This window comes from Anabrus simplex, chromosome 7 (assembly GCF_040414725.1).
Source record: "Anabrus simplex isolate iqAnaSimp1 chromosome 7, ASM4041472v1, whole genome shotgun sequence".
In the NCBI taxonomy this organism is placed as follows: domain Eukaryota; kingdom Metazoa; phylum Arthropoda; class Insecta; order Orthoptera; family Tettigoniidae; genus Anabrus; species Anabrus simplex.
The window spans coordinates 101,730,861-101,752,213 of NC_090271.1; the positions used below are offsets into that span (position 1 = coordinate 101,730,861).

The window sequence follows — 21,353 nt, forward strand, 5'->3', positions numbered from 1 at the left end:
ACCCACTTTTTACGTCTGTAACATTTTACGTTTCTAAGTGTATTCTGTAGATATAGTCTTTCAAAAAATTGACCCTAATTTGTCACTCCTGTTTAACCGCCATTAACTGGACTTTCCCAAAAAAATACATGTTTCTTTATTTTTAAAAAAGATCCCATATACAAATTTTCAGTTCTGTAATATCTTCAGTTTCTGATATGTATCCTCATTAAAGGCACTCAACCCATTATTAACCCTTTTACAGCCCTCCTATTGCGATTTACAGAAAACAAAATAATACGTGCTCCTTTATTTTTAAAGGAGATTCTAAATACCAATTTTTACATCTATAAACTTTAAGAGTTTTGATTTATAGATACACTCAATTTAAAAATTCACCCCTTTGCACCCCCCCCATTAACTCGATTTTTCAAAAACAAAAAAATACTTGTTTCTTTATTTTTAAAGGAGATCCCAAACACCAATTTTCAGGTCCGTAATATCTTCAGTTTCTGAGATACCATATTTTACTTAATCTGTACATATTCACGTACATTATTCTTTGTTGCAAGAGGAAAGTTCTATACCTAACATGTGAAATATTCCCCTTACAGAATCTAAAGCATCGGCCCATTCGATCATCTTGTGCATGCTGTTAAAGAAGGTTATTCCCAGAATTTTTAATTTCCTGTGTTAATGTTATACACTATGGAACTGCACATTGGTCACGCCACGTTCCCTTTTTTGGATTACAGGCATAATTAATCGCTACAACAATTTTATCTCTAATAATGGACCGAAATGTCATGCAAAAAGCTCTTCCTAGACCATCGGAACCAGGAGATTTTTTGAGTGCGCTACGTAGTATTGCCTACTGGATTTCTACTAAGGTGATATCTTGGATCAAACTTCCATGTTCCCTATACTGAATTCTTCCTCTTATACCATCAAAGAATGGGTGTTGTTAATTTATGATGTTGGGTGAATCTTCTTTATACAAGAACTGACAAATGCTCTCCGTCATTTCTTTTAGTATTTTTGGGCTGTCCGTTATCTGTCCACTAGTTGCTACAATGTGAGGGATGTACTTTGACGTGCTCACCAGCAATTCTCCATAAGGTGGTAAAATGAAATGGCGTCTGGCTTTTAGTTCCGGGAGTGTCAGAGGACATGTTTGGATCGTCAGGTACAGGTCTTTTGATTTGACTCCCGTAGGCGACCTGCGCGTCGTGATGAGGATGAAGTGATGATGAAGACACATACACCCAGCCCCCGTGCCAGCGAAATGAACCAATGATGGTTAAAATTCCCGACCCTGCCGGGCACCCAGGCAGGTGGGGGACGCACATGAAGAATACATCAGCGGTATCCCCTACCTGTCGTAAGAGGCGACTAAAAGGGACGACCAAGAGGTGATCAAATTAGGACCATGACACTACTTGTAATTAGTACCATCACGCAGGGAACACCGTGGGTCATATTTACTTGCGCGTAGTACCACTATGTTAGGTACGCAATAGGTTTGTGATTAGTAGCGACTGTGTGTGAATCAGGTTGAGGGTCTTACAGTACGTGTGATTCGTATATCTACATGAGCAACACCATGGGATAAGCGACACCATGGTTCTGCCTTGCCTATGCTTAGTTCCCACTGTGTGAGGAATTCCACGGGATAGTTCGGGTCCCTGTGGTTAGTTCACTTATATGAGGAACGCCATAGGTTTGCGTTGCCTTTATAGGTTGCCTGTAAATAGCGCCGCAATGTGCGAAACAGCATAGGTCTGTGTTACATGTGCGCATTATACTACCTATGAATAGTACCATAATGTGTGGAATACCGCGAGTCTATGCTACTTTTGATTAGTACCGCCAAATGACAAATAGCATAGTTCTACTTTCCTAGCGATAATTACAATTATGAAGGGCCGATGATCTGAATTTTGGACCCATTTCGATTACAAGCATAATCGATTCATCATCGTGCTATAGAAGCAGTCCCTTGGTCAGTAATGCTGTTCTTTGTGCCAGCTTCTGTGCATGTGAGGCACTGTGGGTCGGTTCCACTGATCGTTTTAAATTCATATCCATCCTTCCATTCATTCTTCGTCCTCACGCCTTGAATTCTGGTCAGTGGGGATTCTGGACTTTTAATTTGTCATAACATTTCGTCTTATTTCGTACTATTAGGGACCGATGATCTCGAGGTTAGGCCCCTTTAAACAACAAGCATCATCATCATCATCATCATCATCATCACGACCCTGCCGGGAATCGAACCCGGGACCCCTGCGACCAAAGGTCAGCACGCTAAACTTTTAGCCATGGATAACTGGAAGGAAACTCGTTGGCAAGATTTTAACGATACTGCGCTTGAATGTTGCGCTTGAATGTTCAGGTCTTCCATTTCTCTTCACTCTATCAGTAGTAGCTGTGCTGTTGTTTTATTTATTCTTCGATATGTATCAGGGTTGGTAGGATCCTCCTTATATAACTGTCTTCAGCATTTATAATGGAATTATGTCGTTTTGTAAAACTACCTTCTCCTCTCGGCACTGTATGTCTTCAAGAGCCAGATCGTGCGAGGTTTAGCGTATAACAGCCATCAATCAAGGGTACCTCTATATCGGAGTATATATGTTTTCCATCTTTTCCATGCATCAAGAAATCTTTATTTTAAGTCCATGTTCTTCACAGTGGATTCATTTAATCTCCAAATTTCTCGTCCACATCTTGGTCCCCACTTGGGTTCCCGGATATTACAGATATACGCACAATGGTTTGAAAATTTCACTGGGCATAATCCCACGTGATCTTCCAGTACCCCCGCTGATGTATATTCCATATAGTCGAGAAGCGCCACCTTGGTAATAATTCGTACACCCTGCGGACATCTGTTACTTCATTTCCCATGTGTCTTTTAGATAGCGCTGTACATCCCTGGAACTGTCCTGTTTGGTCTTTGGGTGATAATACCGCATTAAAATCACCTCCAAGGATCATATTGTCTCTAAGTATGTAAATAAGTGGAAGGATTTCTATGGTATAGAATAGCCGTCTTTGCGTCCTTGCTTGTGAACCTGATGGGGCATAGAGTAGATGTTTACAATTAGTAAGTCCAGAATATGTATGCTGATTCCTCGAGAATTTGGTAGGATTGCTGTGTCCCAGTACGGTATATTGTTCTTAATGTAGATGGCTGTACCGCGTTTGTGCTCGTTAACAATGATAATTTGATCGTATCCAGGAATGGTAGCAAGGTTGCCACTTCTTGCAACATAACTACTGTGTATCCATGTACTGGTCACGAATAATCTGTTTAAGAATCGACTGTTTACTTGCAGTTTGTAAGCAATTTATATTTACTGTCATCAATGTGTATGTTTACAGCACCCTCATAAGAGCATGCATGATTCTTCTTCTAATAAATTCAACCGAGGTTGGGAGGGACTCTATGGTTTATCTCCTGCTCTACTTTACTGTAGCCGCGCGTATCTTCCTTTGTATGGCTTCTGTGTTTCGTACCTCGAGGGTCGATGCCTTCTTACTTGTTATTTTCGAAATGGCAATTTCTTGAACTGGTGTTTCATTTGTCTTCATGCTTTCTTGATCCCCTGACCTCTCTCTTGTATTGCTATAAGATTTTAGGTTTCTGCTTCGATCTCATCGGCCTATTACGTGCTATTGGTCGTAGTGTCTTGAATAATCCTCTTGCTCAAAAGGTTGAATACTTTTGCCCCCTTATCCTGGTTTCTGTAGTGTCCTAGCATTTATTACATTATCCGCTTCAGTGTTGACAGGTGTGTTTACAATTTTCTGTTCGTGGTTGTGTATTAGAGAAATTTCTGTTTCTACAGGATCTTCATTCTTGTGTTGACTATTATTGGATGTTTGTTGTTGCTCGTCTCGTTTTGATAGCTGTATTTGTTGTTGAGTGCGTATGTCGTTCGGTGAAGCTGCCTGGCTGATTTGTGTCGGTGATAAGGCACTGGAGTGAGTAAAGCTGGGTTCACACGGTGCGAGTAGACTCGGAGCGAGCGGACTCGCATGATGCGTGCGCATGTTTGGCCTGCCACTCGCATCATGTGAACAGTCCATGCGAGTCCATTTGCCTGAGTTTGAGAGAAGCGAGTCAACTCGGACCGTGCCCAACTTTCTACAAGCGAGTAGCAAATTCAAGATGGCGGAAAGCTTGAAGACGGTGCGAGGAAGGAAGTGGAGCGATACGCAGACAATAATACTTGTACAATTGTACGAATCTGAAGAAGTGTTGTGGAATGCTAGGTTTCCCAGTTATAAAATAAAATATGCCAGGGATTCAGCGTTGCTACGGATTGCTGAAAAAATGAATATTCCTGGGGTAGGCGTCGAAGAAATCAACAAAAACTAAAAACATTCGTAGCACGTACAGAGAACTACTATTAAATATTAAGAAATCCAAGAAGTCAGGCACATCACCCGAAGAAATTTATTCACCGACAATGTAATGGTTTAACATCGCTGATAGATTCCTGAATGGAGTAATGAATACGAGAAGCAATTTCACCAACTTGGTGATATTTATTTATTTATTTATTTATTTATTTATTTATTTATTTATTTATTTATTTATTTATTTATTTATTTACCGGTATTTATTTATTACTCCGTTGTCGTCTATCATTTATTAAAGGGTCAAAAAATACAATACCTACATTGTAAACCATTCAATATTACCGAGCTGAGTGAATGTTTAAGAATGTATTATATTCTTTGACACTTAATAATTGATATATGCGAACACACTATGATGCATTCTTTCAGTGCATCATAGATCGGATCCAACACAGCCGACACAAACGTGGATATTGTAGTCTTTGGAACTCGATATAAAGATTCCAAATATCTGAGACAGTCACAAGCCGCCGAGTACCGTAGTGTAACCTGGAGTTTCAGACGGGCAGTTCAAGCCGCTCTCATATTTGTGTTGCATTTCTGTATTTGTACTTTAATCATCTGTAGCAGCTGATCGAACTGGATAGCTGTGAGTCGTAAGGGATTTTTAAATGTTATTTCATCCCCCTCTAGAACTTCACGTAAAAAATGTGTCGACGCACCGAATGCACTACGTCATGCAATCCACTCTCGCGCTCACATTACATTTTCCTTTCTATTTATTTTTCCAACACTATTTTCTAACTCGACAATTAACATATCAGCAACAGCTTACGAGGTCCGCCATCTTAATTCAGACGCGAGTACAACGTCGTGTGAACACCCATTACATGCGAGTAGCTGGCCAGAAGATGCGCACGCATCATGCTAGTCCACTCGCTCCGAGTCCACTCGCACCGTGTGAACCCAGCTTAAGTGACTCATCCACTTCGAGTTGTTCTGAAGCCTGTATTTGTACTGGGTCATTTTGCTCTGTCTGAGGTATGCTTGCGGGTATAGTACCCAGCTCGAATACAGCAGTTGAATCAGTGTGACGTTCTGTGTTAGCAACTATCTCACTGAGTAATCTGGGCCCTGTTTTATGTTCGTTCTCGCCTTGCCTTATGGGACAATCTTGTCTAAAATGTTCCGTAGCGTTGCAGTGAAAGCAGGATTTAGGTTGCCCTTCATCTATTATCTGCGCTTTATTTCCCTCTATGACCACGATTGGTGGTATGGCAGTTTTAATTTTTATGCGCATAACCCTGATGCCATTGTAAATGTTATAGACGTAGGTTGAACACCACCGTTCATTTCTGATTTCCCTTACTCTCCCATACTAGCTAAAATGACACTATTTTCTCGTTCTGCATTTCTATTGGTAGGTTCATTATTCTGAGCAATTTACTATCAAAATCTGCGTATGTTAAAACAACATCAGAGAAGGAACCATTACATTTTCGTACCTGTGATTTTCCGTTTGTAGTTAGTAATATATTCTCCATCAGTAGTTTACTGGTCAGTTTGATGCAAACAGCGGTTTCCAGATTGTTGCGTATGATGGCTTCCAGTTGATCAACTCTGTTTTAATATTTTCTGAATCTACACACGAAATTATGCTGGCCCTGGTGTATTTCTCTTGTCAGTAAATGTACGTTTCATTGCATTCCTCCTAATGCTATTGATTGCCATTGTCATTTACTTTATTTTACTGGAAAATATTAACGCACCAACGTCACACCGAATGGAGGCAGAGTACAGCGAACCACTCTCTGCCACAGCCCAGACCGGACTTATCTGGTGAGAAATCGAACACATACTCTTCTAGATCAAAGAAGTACGCCTTTACTGCCTTGTTGACCAATCTGTATACTGATTATGTCCAGAGAAGAAGCAAATATAATTTATATACATTTAGACTCAAATGTCACCACCAGATAAAAAAGAGCAGACTGCAGCTTCTCATTATTTAATCATTGATGCCATCTGAATGAAGAAGCAATACCATAACAAGTAGCTCCCAACGTGGATCTGTGGAAGTGAGTCTCACACATGCGCCTAGTTCACATATTCTATTCCAGCCAAAGTTATCGATTTTTAGGGTTAGAAAAATATTGATATTTCAATACACTATTTTTGGCAGATTAAGGATTTCTGGTTGTTGTGATAAGTTCATTTTATAAAGGATGTCATACCCTTCCCTAAGCAAAATAATCATATAATTCTACACTTCAAAGTTCCATTGTTTAGTTGACCTTGTACTATCCCAGGTATTTCTGTCCTCCAATTATATGAATAAGATCGCTGAGGTTGCCAGAAATGAGAATCAGTTTTGAAATACTTTAATGCCCTCCTTACATATGTCAGACAAATTATTAGAAGAACAGGAAGCTCCAGTCACGACCATTTTTTTCTTAGTATCCACCAAGACATTTTTCACAACCATGAGAAGCCTTTACCAGAAAATTTTCTTAAATTCATTCTTGGGAATGTCACTGACATTGCTATGAGGCATTTCGTTGTTAGATGAAATATTAAAAATCTTCGAGAATTTTTAACATATTTCCATGTAGGCCACTCACAGATAATTGCATTCTAAGACTTCCAAACTAATATTCATGATTACTGTTTTCCGTTAGCTTTTCACTTATTTGTATGTTGTTATATTAATACTTCTTATGAAAACTTAGTCTGTTGAAGCTGATTTTTCAACGATGATGTGAATGCACGTGTTCCTGGTTAGGATGTCATGGATGATTTTATTTTTCATTCTTAAAAATACCTTCTTCCTGACCTTTCACCAATCTGTTGAGGCCAGCATTTGATGTGGTTATTGCACAGTTGCACGACCGCATGCCCTTCCTGACACCAACCCCATATGGAGGAATGTATTCACTACTGCGTGTTTCTGTGGTTGTTGGTAGTGTGGTGTGCTGTATATAGATGAATAGAAGCGTATTAAGATGAGAAAATAATCATACATAGGTAAAATCCACGATCTAGTCGGGAATCGAACCCGGCCCCTCTGAACCAAACGGCCAATAAGCTGACCACTCAGCCAAGCAGCCGGGGAGTATTGTTAAAAATATACACCATAAAATATGAAATATGAGGCAATTTTAACATGTAAATGGAACACCCCTAGGTCTAGGAAATCATCATCATCATCATCATCATCTGTTTACCCTCCAGGTTCGGTTTTTCCCTCGGACTCAGCGAGGGATCCCACCTCTACCGCCTCGAGGGCAGTGTCCTGGAGCTTCAGACTCTTGGTCGTGGGATACAACTGGGGAGAATGACCAGTACGTCGCCCAGCCGGCCTCACCTGCTATGCTGAACAGGGGCCTTGTGGAGGGATGGGAAGATCGGATGGGATAGGAAAGGAAGAGGGAAGGAAGAGGCCGTGGCCTTAAGTTAGGTACCATCCCGGCATTCGCCTGGAGGAGAAGTGGGAAACCACGGAAAACCACTTCCAGGATGGCGAGGTGGGAATCGAACCCACCTCTACTCAGTTGACCTCCCGAGGCTGAGTGGACCCCGTTCCAGCCCTAGTGCCACTTTTCAAATTTCGTGGCAGAGCCGGGAAACGAACCCGGACCTCCGGGGGTGGCAGCTAATCACGCTAACCACTACACCACAGAGGCGGACGGTCTAGGAAATAATTTTATTAAAAGTTGAATTTCCGTGCACAGTGGGATTTAAGTGGCAAATTTTCATATGATTCTAGAAAGATGGTGCAGTAGGGATAACTTGCAAATATTAATAATTAGATACGCAGTTTATATATATTTTAACTGGATTGACCGTACGTCAAGTATTTATTAAATAAAATACGCCATAAAGAATTTATAAAGTATTATAGAGTGTATTTTCAGCACTCATACTAACGAGTTTCGCAGGAGCAAGTAGTCAACCCGCACAACACTACTGTCACCACACAGCCACCGCGATGTCAAGGACACGTTGCGTTATACGATCTAGAAACATCCATGCAACAAAATTTTCTATAGGGAACGTGGACGGTACTATAGAGCGTCCAGCGTTAAGAAAAGACTACAGGCCTTATGGGCTTTTACTTCTATTGGTGTTACCCACTTTAGTTCTACATGTATATAAAAATTCTAATTAATTCCTATCAAAATGTATAATTTTTCTTATGAAACAAGCATTGGTTGTGCCATACAATACTGAAGAAGACGTAAAATCATTTTGATATCTTTGGGTTTATCCTTTTAAATATCGTGTATGCGGTTCAGTACACGGAACAGCCGGCCATGCTTGTCGCATTGCGCGCCACATTTCAGCGTGTAGTGCGGAAGTGTGTACAGTAGTCAACACGTGTAATAACTCAGCTTAACCACTGCGAATCATCATTGGTGAAGTCAGCGCGGCATATTTCCCTTTTTGTGTGTGTCACCCATTACAGTGATTGCTTATGTAAGGGAGATATTCGGCAGACTGAAGTGATCGTCTTCCTGGGGCGCATAGTGTTTTGTTATAAATACAGTATATTGTGTTTCATTTTCCGTGTATTGCATTGCTTTTGGTTGTGTGTATCGTGTATTGTTTTTGTCTGTTTAGTATTTTATATAATTGATCAACGAGTAATACATTTAAATTATAGCTGAACATGTGAAAAAGAGAAGTAGTGAATTTGTCAGGAGAAAGGAACGGCAAATGGTGCTTAATTCATTTTCATATTTGAAAACAAAGCGTCCAGGGCGAAGTGTAAACTGGGTAGTAGATAAAGCCGTGAAGTTTTTAGGAATTTCGAGGTCTTCCGTCTTCAAAATAAGGAAGGAAGCCAGCGAAGGGCCACTCCAGAGTCCCAGCAAGAAGCGGGAAAGGAAAAAGTCAATTCGCAGTAATTCCAGACTCATTAAATACGATGATTTTGTCAGAAGTGGAATACAGCGCACTGTTCATGAATTCTGTTTTTTAGATGAACCGCCAACTCTGAACACAATCATCACTTCCGTAAACAGCAACCCCGAACTACCTGATTTAAAGAAATCATACGAATAAGTCATTCAGCATTCTGTATTTTATGTTGTGGAAGAATATTTAAGTTATCGTATTTTGTGAGAAACATGAAGCCCTTGCATCTGTTGTCACTTATGAGTAAATTTATCTGAAATGACCTGAAGGATACATCACCGAGATAGAGATATCTCGCCGTCAGCTTCCTGTGTTGTAACCCCACAGTATTTGCCTTAATAATAAAATGTTTCTGGGGGCTCCCGTAAAGCAACAACGATCATGAAACTTTCTCAGATATAAGAAACAAGACAATCATTTCGGTTTCTGGAAATGCATGTTGTCCGCATCCCTGCATGTTCAAACTCTTACTCTATTTCGAATGTTACAGTCAGTGGGCTATTATCCTTAGAAACGTTATGGCAAAACGAAATTTCATGACTGTAATTTCATTAATGACTGGAGATAATCTGGCATTTATATTATTATTAGTCTTGCAACAGCTGTACCAAGCGATGTATAATTTTATGTCATCACTGTATTTCACAAGCAGTGTCCGAGCCGCGGTGAGTGAGCGAGTATGGCAACAGTGGAAGGCAGCAGGCCCATAAGGCCTGTAGTCTTTTCTTAACTCTGGATGCTCTATAGTAACAGAGCGCTCTGGCGGAGTTCCGAGAATTAATACGGTGAGAGTGAGTTCCGCTGAAGTGAAGACTTGCGTCATTGTTACCGCTAAAAATAACGTTGCATCTTGTTGTCGAGATATGAAGTAGTGCTATGGAAGTTGTAATACAATATGGGTTTGAGTACAGACACTTCCAAAGTAGTCTCAAGTCAACAGTGAATAAAGCGCAGAAACTAGTTGACAGTGGCCATGTGTTACAAGTTGAACAAAGACGAACTGTTTCCATTTGTATACTTATCGGCTTCGTCATAAGACAGACGAGTTTTAGCAAAAGCCCATACAAGGTTGTAATTGAGATAATTACGTTAGGAGCCTCCGTGGCTCAGAAGGCAGCGTGTCGGCCTCTCACCGCTGGATACCGTGGTTCAAATCCCAGTCACTCCATGTGAGATTTGTGCTGGACAAAGCGGAGGCGGGGCAGGTTTTTCTCCAGGTACTCCGGCTTTCCCTGTCATCTTTCATTCCAGAAACACTCTCCATTCTCATTTCATAGCATCTATCACTCATTAATATAAATCACTTTGGGAGTGGCGACCCCATCGTAATAACAGCCTATATTCGATTCATTCATCACATTCCTGACCCGGTCAAAGACTGGAAAACAGGTTGCAGGTTTTCATTCTCAATTACGTTAGCTCATTATTGTTAAACATACAGTATTATATTTTACATTTTAATTTAATGTGATTCAGTTAAGTCTGTAATACTTCGAATTTCTATTACAGCTTGTCAGTCAACGAAACTGTGTTGAATCAAACTGTGATTGTTTGGCTGGTGCAGCTGAAGATAAAAGCCTAGCCTAATATTAGTAAATGATTGTTGGATTATCAGTACATCAAACGTGAAGAATTAAAGTCAAACAGGGTTATTATGTGCTCTTTTTATTAATAGTGAATTATGACTAAAATGTACAAGCGTTACGGTAATCTCCTGTAAATCACGTCTTATCTGTCAGCATGTTCCTCTTGTAGCCCTACTGCCGTGTTAAAAACACTTTGCATACGTTTTAAATATAACTTAGGTTCCAAAAAAGTACTGTACATATAAAAATACATTAAAACATGATATTGTTTTCACAGGGCGAAATTAATAACAATTGTAACTACCTCATATCTATGAATTTGCGAAAACTCAAATTTCGCGAGTGAGATTTCCCGTGAAACTGCCTGTACTTTTGACAAGCTATTGACAGACAGCATCCGATAAGCACATACGCATGAATTCAGTTGGAATAAGTATATAACACATCATGTTGCTAAGCGAAGTTCTGATAAGATACAGTAATCCACTCGTATAAATCTATGTGCAGGGGTTACAGTTCCACGATCTTTGTTATTGGTGGCAACAAATTTGCTAACAAGCTACGTAAACAATGTCACTGAAATACGGAAACAGATCTTTAGGAATATTTTTCAAGATTTTTAACATTTTCACCCTCCTATGCATCTTTCAACATTTATTCGCGCACTTGCTACACTCTGAGTTTGTAATATTCATCTTCTCTAAATCTCCTATTGTGAAGAAAAACGGCATAACAAGTAAAGAATTAGGTGACTGTGGTTTAATACCTGGGAATCCTTTGTCGGCTAATATAACGCCCCCTTCACTCAAAAGATTATGGAGCCAGAATTGTTAACAATAAAAGTATCACTAGCTCTTCCACCATAACTGCTATTTGCTTTACGTCGCACAGACACATATAGGTCTTATGGCGACGATGGGGTAGGATAGGCCTAGGAACTGGAAGGAAGCGGCCGCGGCCTTAATTAAGGTACAGCCCCGGCATTTGAGTGCTGTGAAAATGGAAACCACGGAAAACCATCTTCTGGACTGCTGACAGTGGGACTCAAACCAACTATCTCCCGATTACTGGATACTGGCCGCACTTAAGCGACTGCAGTTATCGAGCTCGGTCTCCCACCATAACAAGGGGAAACAAAAACAATAGTTCCGTTTGGGGCCACAGCTAATAAAAATTTAAATATATAACATGACGTGTACGAAGAATACATGTGACGTCTCTCATCTATTCTTGCTGGCGTTTCAGATTTTATTTCTGTGCAATATATTATAACTCGTGTGTCAGGATAAAAGGTTTGAAAAGCGCGAGGTAAAGTATTTTGCACTTATAGTTTGCTAGGCCAGAAAATAGAAGTGCGTTTCTTGATCTCCGAGAGAAGTAAAATATATTCGCGCAGCAGTAGTCCGATGTACACCAAATATGACTGATAAGGCAGCAAAGGTTATACCCAATTTCATTTTTATTAAAAAGAGCAAAGAAAAATCGTTATTACTTCTGTTTATAGAGACTTTAGAAACAAAGAAAGAACGTAAGAAATTGAATATTTTAAATAAAACACTTGTTAAATCGAAACAGGCTTTCAACGTATTAGGGGCCGGGCTGAGTGGCTCAGACGGTTAAGGCGCTGGCCTTCTAACCCCAACTTGGCAGGTTCGATCCTGGCTCAGTCCGGTGGTATTTGAAGGTGCTCAAATACGACAGCCCCGTGTCGGTAGATTTACTGGCACGTTAAAGAACTCCTGCAGGACTAAATTCCGGCACCTCGGCGTCTCCGAAGACCTTAAAAAGTAGTTAGTGGGACGTTAAGCAAATAACATTATTATTATTACATCAACGTATTAGGTCGTGTTACGTACATGTAGTACGTGTTGAAGAGATGTTAAGTACAGAACAAAAATGGCCAGCCGGACACCAGTGGGATCCGAACCCACAACCTCCCGATTTGGCGTCGGTTGCTCTACCAATTGAGCTATGGTGGCCTAGGCCATCTTTGTTCTGTTTGTGACTTGGCATACCTGGTTTGTTTGAAATGTGTGATATGAAATGTGTGATTTACGTCACAAATGAAATAAGGTACTGTACTTACATTATTCTTCCCACAGCCGAAATCCAATTCCTGCGTCTATCCGATTCCCATGGACGACCAGGAAGTGTGTGAAATGTAATTCCTTTTCCATGCGTGTTTCTTTGTGTGTTGTGGCAGTTCACTACACAACAGTTCCTATTTGATTTAGGCATTTTGATACACAACTACTACCACAATTTCATACCCACACTAACACAGCCTGGACTGACCGCTCAAGAAAAGATCACCAAAACATTACCGATTTCATCCGCTAGAGGCGCTAAGAGCGGCCTGCACGCTCCGTATATCCTAAACCAGTTGAGGTATCGATTCAGAAACAATGGAATCTTATAGTGCACATTTCGAAATTCTCCTCGTGTTTATTTATCCAAAATCGATCCAGATATTACGGAGATATTCAAGATTTTATAAATCATTACGTCAGAACTAGATTTTTCAGAAAAAGGCCACCACTCTTGGTCCTGTCACGGCAGTTCACAATGGCAGTTCACACCGGCAACACGACGATGTTGGTTCGCCGCATGATACGGAGTCAGCCTGCAGGGCGGGAATATGTCTAAGTGACGTGCGAGTTGTGGAATATAGAATAATTCCGGCGTTACGGTACTTATAAACTTCCAGTAATTAGAACCTCATTGAGGATCTTATAAATTGAGGAAGGTTATTCTAAGACTTGTATAACTAACATTTACGTGAGTACTACAGTAGAAGCTATAATGGTGATTTTTCCAAGTAAACTAGATTAAACTTTAACATTACGATGTGAATAACAGAATATTCAGAGACTTTATTTTTCGTACACGTGTTTAACCGTTCACTTAGAAATTATACCAAAGGCGGTAATAAAATGAAATGTCGTATGGCTTTTAGTGCCGGGATATCCCAGGACGGGTTCGGCTCGCCAGGTGCAGGTCTTTTTATTTGACACCCGTAGGCGACCTGCGCGTCGTAATGAAGATGAAATGATGAAGACAACACATACACCCAGCCCCCGTGACATTGGAATTAACCAATTAAGGTTAAAATCCCCGATCCGGCCGGGAATCGAACCCAGGTCCCTCTGAACCGAAGGCCAGTACGCTGACCGTTCAGCCAACGAGTCGGACAATGCGGTAGTGAAAGTGGTATATTGTTTCTCCTCGAACTGAATTTTCATAATAATAATAAGCAAAGCAAAGCAAAGTCACCTCCATACAGGCCATGAAGACCCTTGGAGGAGTGGAAGGTAAAGGCTTCCACCATTGTTAACCTCAGCACGTGATGGGGTAGTGTGGTTAGCTCTACGCCCAGCCGCCTTTTCCCCCAGGAATTAATCTGTTACTCATTTTTGGTGTAGGCTGAGTGAAGCTCAGGGCCATATGCATCTCAATAATAATAATAATAATAATAATAATAATAATAATAATAATAATAATAATAATAATAATAATTGCTTCACATAGAATGCAGTAGTTAGGAATGATAGTGATTTTTCCTAGTGATTTACACGACAATAGGCACAAGTGCACTCATAGACATTCATGTAATTCAAATGAAATTTCAAAGTGAACTAGTAGGTCGCTGCAAACATTCAGTTTCTTTAGAATTATAATTCTAAGAGTACAGTTATTCCGTCAGATGTTCTATTTCTCGACGTGAATAGGAATAAACTGTGTTGTGAAGAGTTTCAACGAACAGTGCAAATATTAATTTGGCAGAAAGATTCTATGCAAGTGATAGAAATCAAACTTTATTTATTTTTTCTTATGGAAAGCCACCACAAGTTTCCCAAGTGCAATTTTTTTTTAAAATTTTATGTTTGGGTTCTAAGTTAGAACCGAGTTAACTATTACAATTCACAAAGTGCTGAGGTTTATGTGAATAATTCCGATGTTCGAGGGACAATTCAATGTGGACACTCGCGTAACATAATCAGTAGGTCGTTACCCCGCGCCGGGACCTTCAGGAATCAACGATGAGCTATTGCTGTCTACAAGGGATCGTGGGTCCATGGTTTGGTTACTACACACGAGGGATCGTGTTCGTATGTTTTTTTTTGCTGCCTATAATATATGGAAGCAACTTCACTGTAACCTGCACTATCTTAAGGTAAACTAATGTGAATAAATTCAGTTTAAAGAGTTTGGAACTCATTGTAGTTAGGACCTCTCTCAGTACATAGCTCCAGGTCTACACCCACTGTGCCCTATGATTAAGATATCATTATACGAATTATCTACTCGTGGCTGATTATCAAATAACCCCCTGGTACAATATATATATCAATAACATAACATATTAATTTCTCATTTCAAAAGAAACGCATTATCACAAAGAACATTTAAAAGATATATTCTTCAGTTCAGAGTAGGAATAAGAAGTTTTCTACCGGGCGAGTTGGCCGTGCGTGTAGAGGCGCGCGGCTGTGAGCTTGCATCCGGGAGGTAGTAGGTTCGAATCCCACTATCGGCAGCCCTGAAAATGGTTTTCCGTGGTTTCCCATTTTCACACTAGGCAAATGCTGGGGCTGTACCTTAAGGCCACGGCCGCTTCCTTCCAACTCCTAGGTCTTTCCTATCCCATCGTCGTCATACGACCTATCTGCGTCGGTGCGACGTAAAGCCCCTAGCAAAAAAAAAAAAAAAAGAAGAGTTCTGAATGTCTTGTGAACATGCAAAACTGTGCAATTAGAGAGGTTTTACCTCACTTCATTCAACAAATATCCAAGCTCATGAATGCTCTGAGATAATATTTTAGTGTGGATTTTACCTTCGTTGTTTGAAGTTTATACTTCACTCCAGCTAATTGGTATGAAAAGTCTTCACTGTCTCCATTGCTCATTATTGCTGCACTAGCGGCAAAAAGCAAGTTCGTCTGCAAGACATAAGTAAATCCACTCTTTCATAAACTTGTAAATCAAAAATAAATGATACTCAGCTCTCTAACAGAACGTGTAGTAAATTCTCTTTTGTACATATGCAATTCTGCGTATTTAAGGATTAATTCAATTTCGTGAAGTTGTTCTGTTCTTAAAGTTCAAATCAGGAAGAATACATATATTTTACATAGATTATGGATATTATCTGGAATTTTTTTTTGCTAGTTGCTTTACGTCGCACCGACACAGATAGGTCTTATGGCGACGATGGGACAGGAAAGGGCTAGGACTGGGAAGAAAGCGGCCGTGGCCTTAATTAAGGTACAGCCCCAGCATTTGCCTGGTGTGAAAATGGGAAACCATGGAAAACCATTTTCAGGGCTGCCGAAAGTGGGGTTCGAACCACCTATCTTCCGAATACTGGATACTGGCCGCACTTAAGCGACTGCAGCTATCGAGCTCGGTAAACCCTTTTCTTACCCGGCATTATTAGTTTCGGTATTATAAGGGAAATATACAGTTTTTATTTAGAAAGTTTCAAAATTACGAATGGGGTGTGAGATGTGAGAGCAAGGTGGCCAATAGGGTATTCGTATGCAACTGTATTATAATGCAGTGATAGGCCTAAATATTAATTAAATATTAATTTTACATTATATAAAAGTAGTGAATACTTACTGGTGATAAAATATAAAGTGTAATTCTTGTTTTATAGTGTGGCAGTTTATGTTTATTGACAATACGCCTAAAATGGCTTTTGAATTTAACAGTCTTGACTTCGATTCAGTTGTGTACTTACTTACCAATGGTATTTCCTCCTTGTTGTTAGAACAAACGGTAAGGATAGAAACGTTACCGACATGACCTGACCTCTAAAACTATCATAACAGGACGTAAAATGTGTTCGAAAATTTCAGAAAAGCTGAAATGAAGGACAGGCTGATTTAACTAATTTACAAGAATATTGTTTTAGGTAAGTTGTACGAAAATCGATTTATTTTTTATTTCTCCTATTAAACCTACATAACAATGAATTATATTGCAATTTTTATTCTGAATGTACACTGACTGACAGAGCAAATGCAACACCAAGAAGGAGTGGTTAGAACTTTATGCCAATTGCAGGGTAGACTGACGTCACTGAGGTATGCTCATGATGTGAAATGCGCCGCTGTGCTGCGCACGTAGCGAACGATAAATGGGACACGGCGTTGGCGAATGGCCCACTTCGTACCGTGATTTCTCAGCCGACAGTCATTGTAGAACGTGTTGTCGTGTGCCACAGGACACGTGTATAGCTAAGAATGCCAGGCCGCCGTCAACGGAGGCATTTCCAGCAGACAGACGACTTTACGAGGGGTATGGTGATCGGGCTGAGAAGGGCAGGTTGGTCGCTTCGTCAAATCGCAGCCGATACCCATAGGGATGTGTCCACGGTGCAGCGCCTGTGGCGAAGATGGTTGGCGCAAGGACATGTGGCACGTGCGAGGGGTCCAGGCGCAGCCCGAGTGACGTCAGCACGCGAGGATCGGCGCATCCGCCGCCAAGCGGTGGCAGCCCCGCACGCCACGTCAACCGCCATTCTTCAGCATGTGCAAGACACCCTGGCTGTTCCAATATCGACCAGAACAATTTCCCGTCGATTGGTTGAAGGAGGCCTGCACTCCCGGCGTCCGCTCAGAAGACTACCATTGACTCCACAGCATAGACGTGCACGCCTGGCATGGTGCCGGGCTAGAGCGACTTGGATGAGGGAATGGCGGAACGTCGTGTTCTCCGATGAGTCACGCTTCTGTTCTGTCAGTGATAGTCACCGCAGACGAGTGTGGCGTCGGCGTGGAGAAAGGTCAAATCCGGCAGTAACTGTGGAGCGCCCTACCGCTAGACAACGCGGCATCATGGTTTGGGGCGCTATTGCGTATGATTCCACGTCACCTCTAGTGCGTATTCAAGGCACGTTAAATGCCCACCGCTACGTGCAGCATGTGCTGCGGCCGGTGGCACTCCCGTACCTTCAGGGGCTGCCCAATGCTCTGTTTCTGTTTCAGCAGGATAATGCCCGCCCACACACTGCTCGCATCTCCCAACAGGCTCTACGAGGTGTACAGATGCTTCCGTGGCCAGCGTACTCTCCGGATCTCTCACCATTCGAACACGTGTGGGATCTCATTGGACGCCGTTTGCAAACTCTGCCCCAGCCTCGTACGGACGACCAACTGTGGCAAATGGTTGACAGAGAATGGAGAACCATCCCTCAGGACACCATCCGCACTCTTATTGACTCTGTACCTCGACGTGTTTCTGCGTGCATCGCCGCTCGCGGTGTTCCTACATCCTACTGAGTCGATGCCGTGCGCATTATGTAACCTGCATATCGGTTTGAAATAAACATCAATTATTCGTCCGTGCCGTCTCTGTTTTTCCCCAACTTTCATCCCTTTCGAACCACTCCTTCTTGGTGTTGCATTTGCTCTGTCAGTCAGTGTATGTTGTTATTTGACAGCTCCCCGCTGCCTCTTTAGGCTGTATTTAAAAATAAAAGAAGTGCACGTAGGGTTATAGGTTGTTATAATGTTTGTCTTAGTTTCAGAGTCGTTAATACAATGTTGAATACAGATCTGTATGCGTCGAAAATACAATTCCATATATAACATGATTAAAATAGGTTAAATAAAAAGACTCTGTCTATTCCCTTTCTTAGCTCACGCTTCGCCACTGACTACAGGTAGAAATGTCCAAAATAAACTTTCACGCGTAGAGCCTTATCATATGAGCTTGGACTTGCGAAAGCGCAAAAATGCAAGAATTGAGGGAGCAGAGATGTGGTTCTGGAAAAGTTTAATCAAACCTACAAACTTAGCCCTGGTAGAAATTAAAAACAATTTAATGTTAGTCATAGAATTAAAACTGTACGAAGTGGTCCAACTCGAGTGATATGTGAGAGGTGCGTAGTGAGAGAAATTCAATCAATTTGTTACAAAGCTAATGCGGTTTGTTTGCAGAATTTACTCGGCAGAACTGAGTTTACGGAAAATATTGTCATATATTATCTATATATATCAAAGAGCATGTCCTGACTGACTGATTCATCATCGCCGAGCCAAAACCACTGGACATAAAGAAGTGAAATTTTGAGGCTACATTTATATTACTATGTAGTATACCCTTCAGGGCATAGATACATGAAACAATAGTGGGTTACATAACTTACCTGCTTACCTGTCCATAAAATAAACTGCACCAGCCTAGCTGCAACCGGTGAATGGGCGTTTCGGGTTCTTGTGACAAGAGTATAATTGGACAGGGACACTACTCTAATGATTTTAATTTCGGAAATGAGGAACTCAGTTGTTATTTAGCTCTTAAATGGACAAATCATAGTCAATTCATAAATTCCTGTTGTCACAATGCTTCTTACGTTTATAATTTACAAAGATAAAATAAAATGATGATGTCGTGCTGACTGACGGATGAATGAACCAAATATGACGTCTTTTGGTGAACAACACCATTGGACCTACAAATAAAAACATGGTGCTAGGATTAGGGATGTCTCATAGAAGTATATTTACTACTAAGGTTCCCTCACATTTGGGAAATATTTACATATAAACAGCAACACTAAACGCTATAAAAAACAACTAAAGTAAAACCAAACACTGAAGCAACTTGTTGCCCGATTTCACGTAAAAATCACAGAGATGTGAACTCAAATCCTTTGGGTGAACTACATACTTACTAGATAAATCTAATAATCACGATCGGATCCATTAGTACACGAAGATATCACATATACAAGTACACACCAATATGGACAAGTAATTGAAAAAAGAGGAGAGAAACAAAAGAAAAATCGTTGTCACTAATAACTCTTGGTCTGAAAGAAAGAATCCCTTACAGCCCACGGCTTTTAAAAATGGCAGAGACTTTCCTGGGGTGCAGTATTTGGGCAATTGACCTGGCTGTCTAGCCAGTAAAGTTTCCCCCATCGTACAACAAATTGTAAAAAAGGCTAAGATTGACCTCTTTTCACTGCGTTTCTGCAATCGGCATCACAAGAGGCCTTTAATTTTCGTCTTCTCTTGACAAACCTATGAGCCATCACACAACTTCTTACAACAAGTAAGGAACCAATTCACATTCTACATATCTGGCTCTATTAACAGACCAACTCGGGTCTAATTCATTTAATTCACAGTACTATACCGTACTATTTCTCATAAAATCACAACACTCTCTACATATGGCGTGACCCGACACCCTCCAGACGCATGGTTCGAGTCCATATTTGGCAGTGTGAAACTTAGTCAGAGATTTTGATGACATTGCTTACAACGTGGTTGAAATTTCTCAACAGAATTTAATTAAATGAAAACATGCAAATAACCATGCCCAGGCAACATGCAAATGCTACGTTACACAGATCTTCCTCTCTTATCCCTACATAATAAATTCTGTGCATTAGAAACATTAATGATTTTAAAGCCATCTTGATTAATAGCTTGATGGGCTATGATCAAGTCGTATTCTAATTGCCAAGAGGGCTCATCTACTAATATTTAAATACTTAATTACTAGATTTCTGCGAAACTGTCGCTAATCCTACCACATGCTTACAAGTTTGGTTCTTTATCTCATGTTCAGTGAGCCACTCATGCCTCTCTCAGGGCTCAGCTCTGCCCTTTCAGCCCATCATGGTGACGATGTCGTCCTGGGTCGATCCTCTTATTCCCAGCAGCGTAGGTAGCTCCATTCTGAAGTTGTCCTCCCGAAGACCAGCTTGAAGATTTCGTACGTTCGGTCTTGAACACGTTACGACACTTATTGGAATGAGTTATTTAGTTAATAAACCGCTCAACACTACCGTCTCTCCTAACTGAATTTCATGGGCGTAAAATAAATGATTGGCATATTGGCCAACAGACGAACTTACGCCTTAACATGTATATAGGCCTACTTTACTGAAAATGTAAAACTAGTAGCCTCATCCGCTGAACTATATTGTCACTTCAGTTAGCTCAACTTCACCACACATGTGTGTCCCGTAAACAAAAGAGGATGGTTGCCTAGTTGTACTTCCTCTTAAAACAATAATCACCACCACCACCACCACCACCGTAAACAAAACCTGGATAATTTTAGTTAGCGGCTCTGAACCTATTGCCGAATACCGTCTATTGCTATATTCGCCCTTGCCACTTCTGCGAAGGAGTCTATACATACGGCAATGTTTCTAGTTGAATGCTCGCAAATACGCGACCGCTTGGCGGAAAATCTTAATGTAACCACATATTAAAATAGTTATTGAACAGGCTTACAAATCACTTCTCCGATGAATAAAATTAGCGTACCGCACTGAAGTAATTGCAGTCTTTGTTCAGACAAAGGTTTATGTCGCAATAACACAGACAGACTCGCTACACGCAGCAGCAGCAATCTTACCGTCGAATGAACAGCCTCCTTCCACATCTCTCATCTCTTATAGGGAGAAAAAAAGTGAAGCCACGCCAGGGAAACTCCCTTCAAACCCTCTTGAGTTTGGTAAGCAGCCACTAAA

At 40.9% G+C, this 21,353-nt stretch overlaps 1 non-coding gene across 1 annotated transcript; it reads right to left on the reverse strand.

Annotated features, from left to right (window-relative positions):
* Nucleotides 1-12,755: 12,755 nt before the first annotated feature.
* Nucleotides 12,756-12,832, reverse strand: TRNAW-CCA (transfer RNA tryptophan (anticodon CCA)). Its single transcript has one exon. It is a non-coding gene; the product is annotated as a tRNA-Trp (tRNA).
* Nucleotides 12,833-21,353: the final 8,521 nt, after the last annotated feature.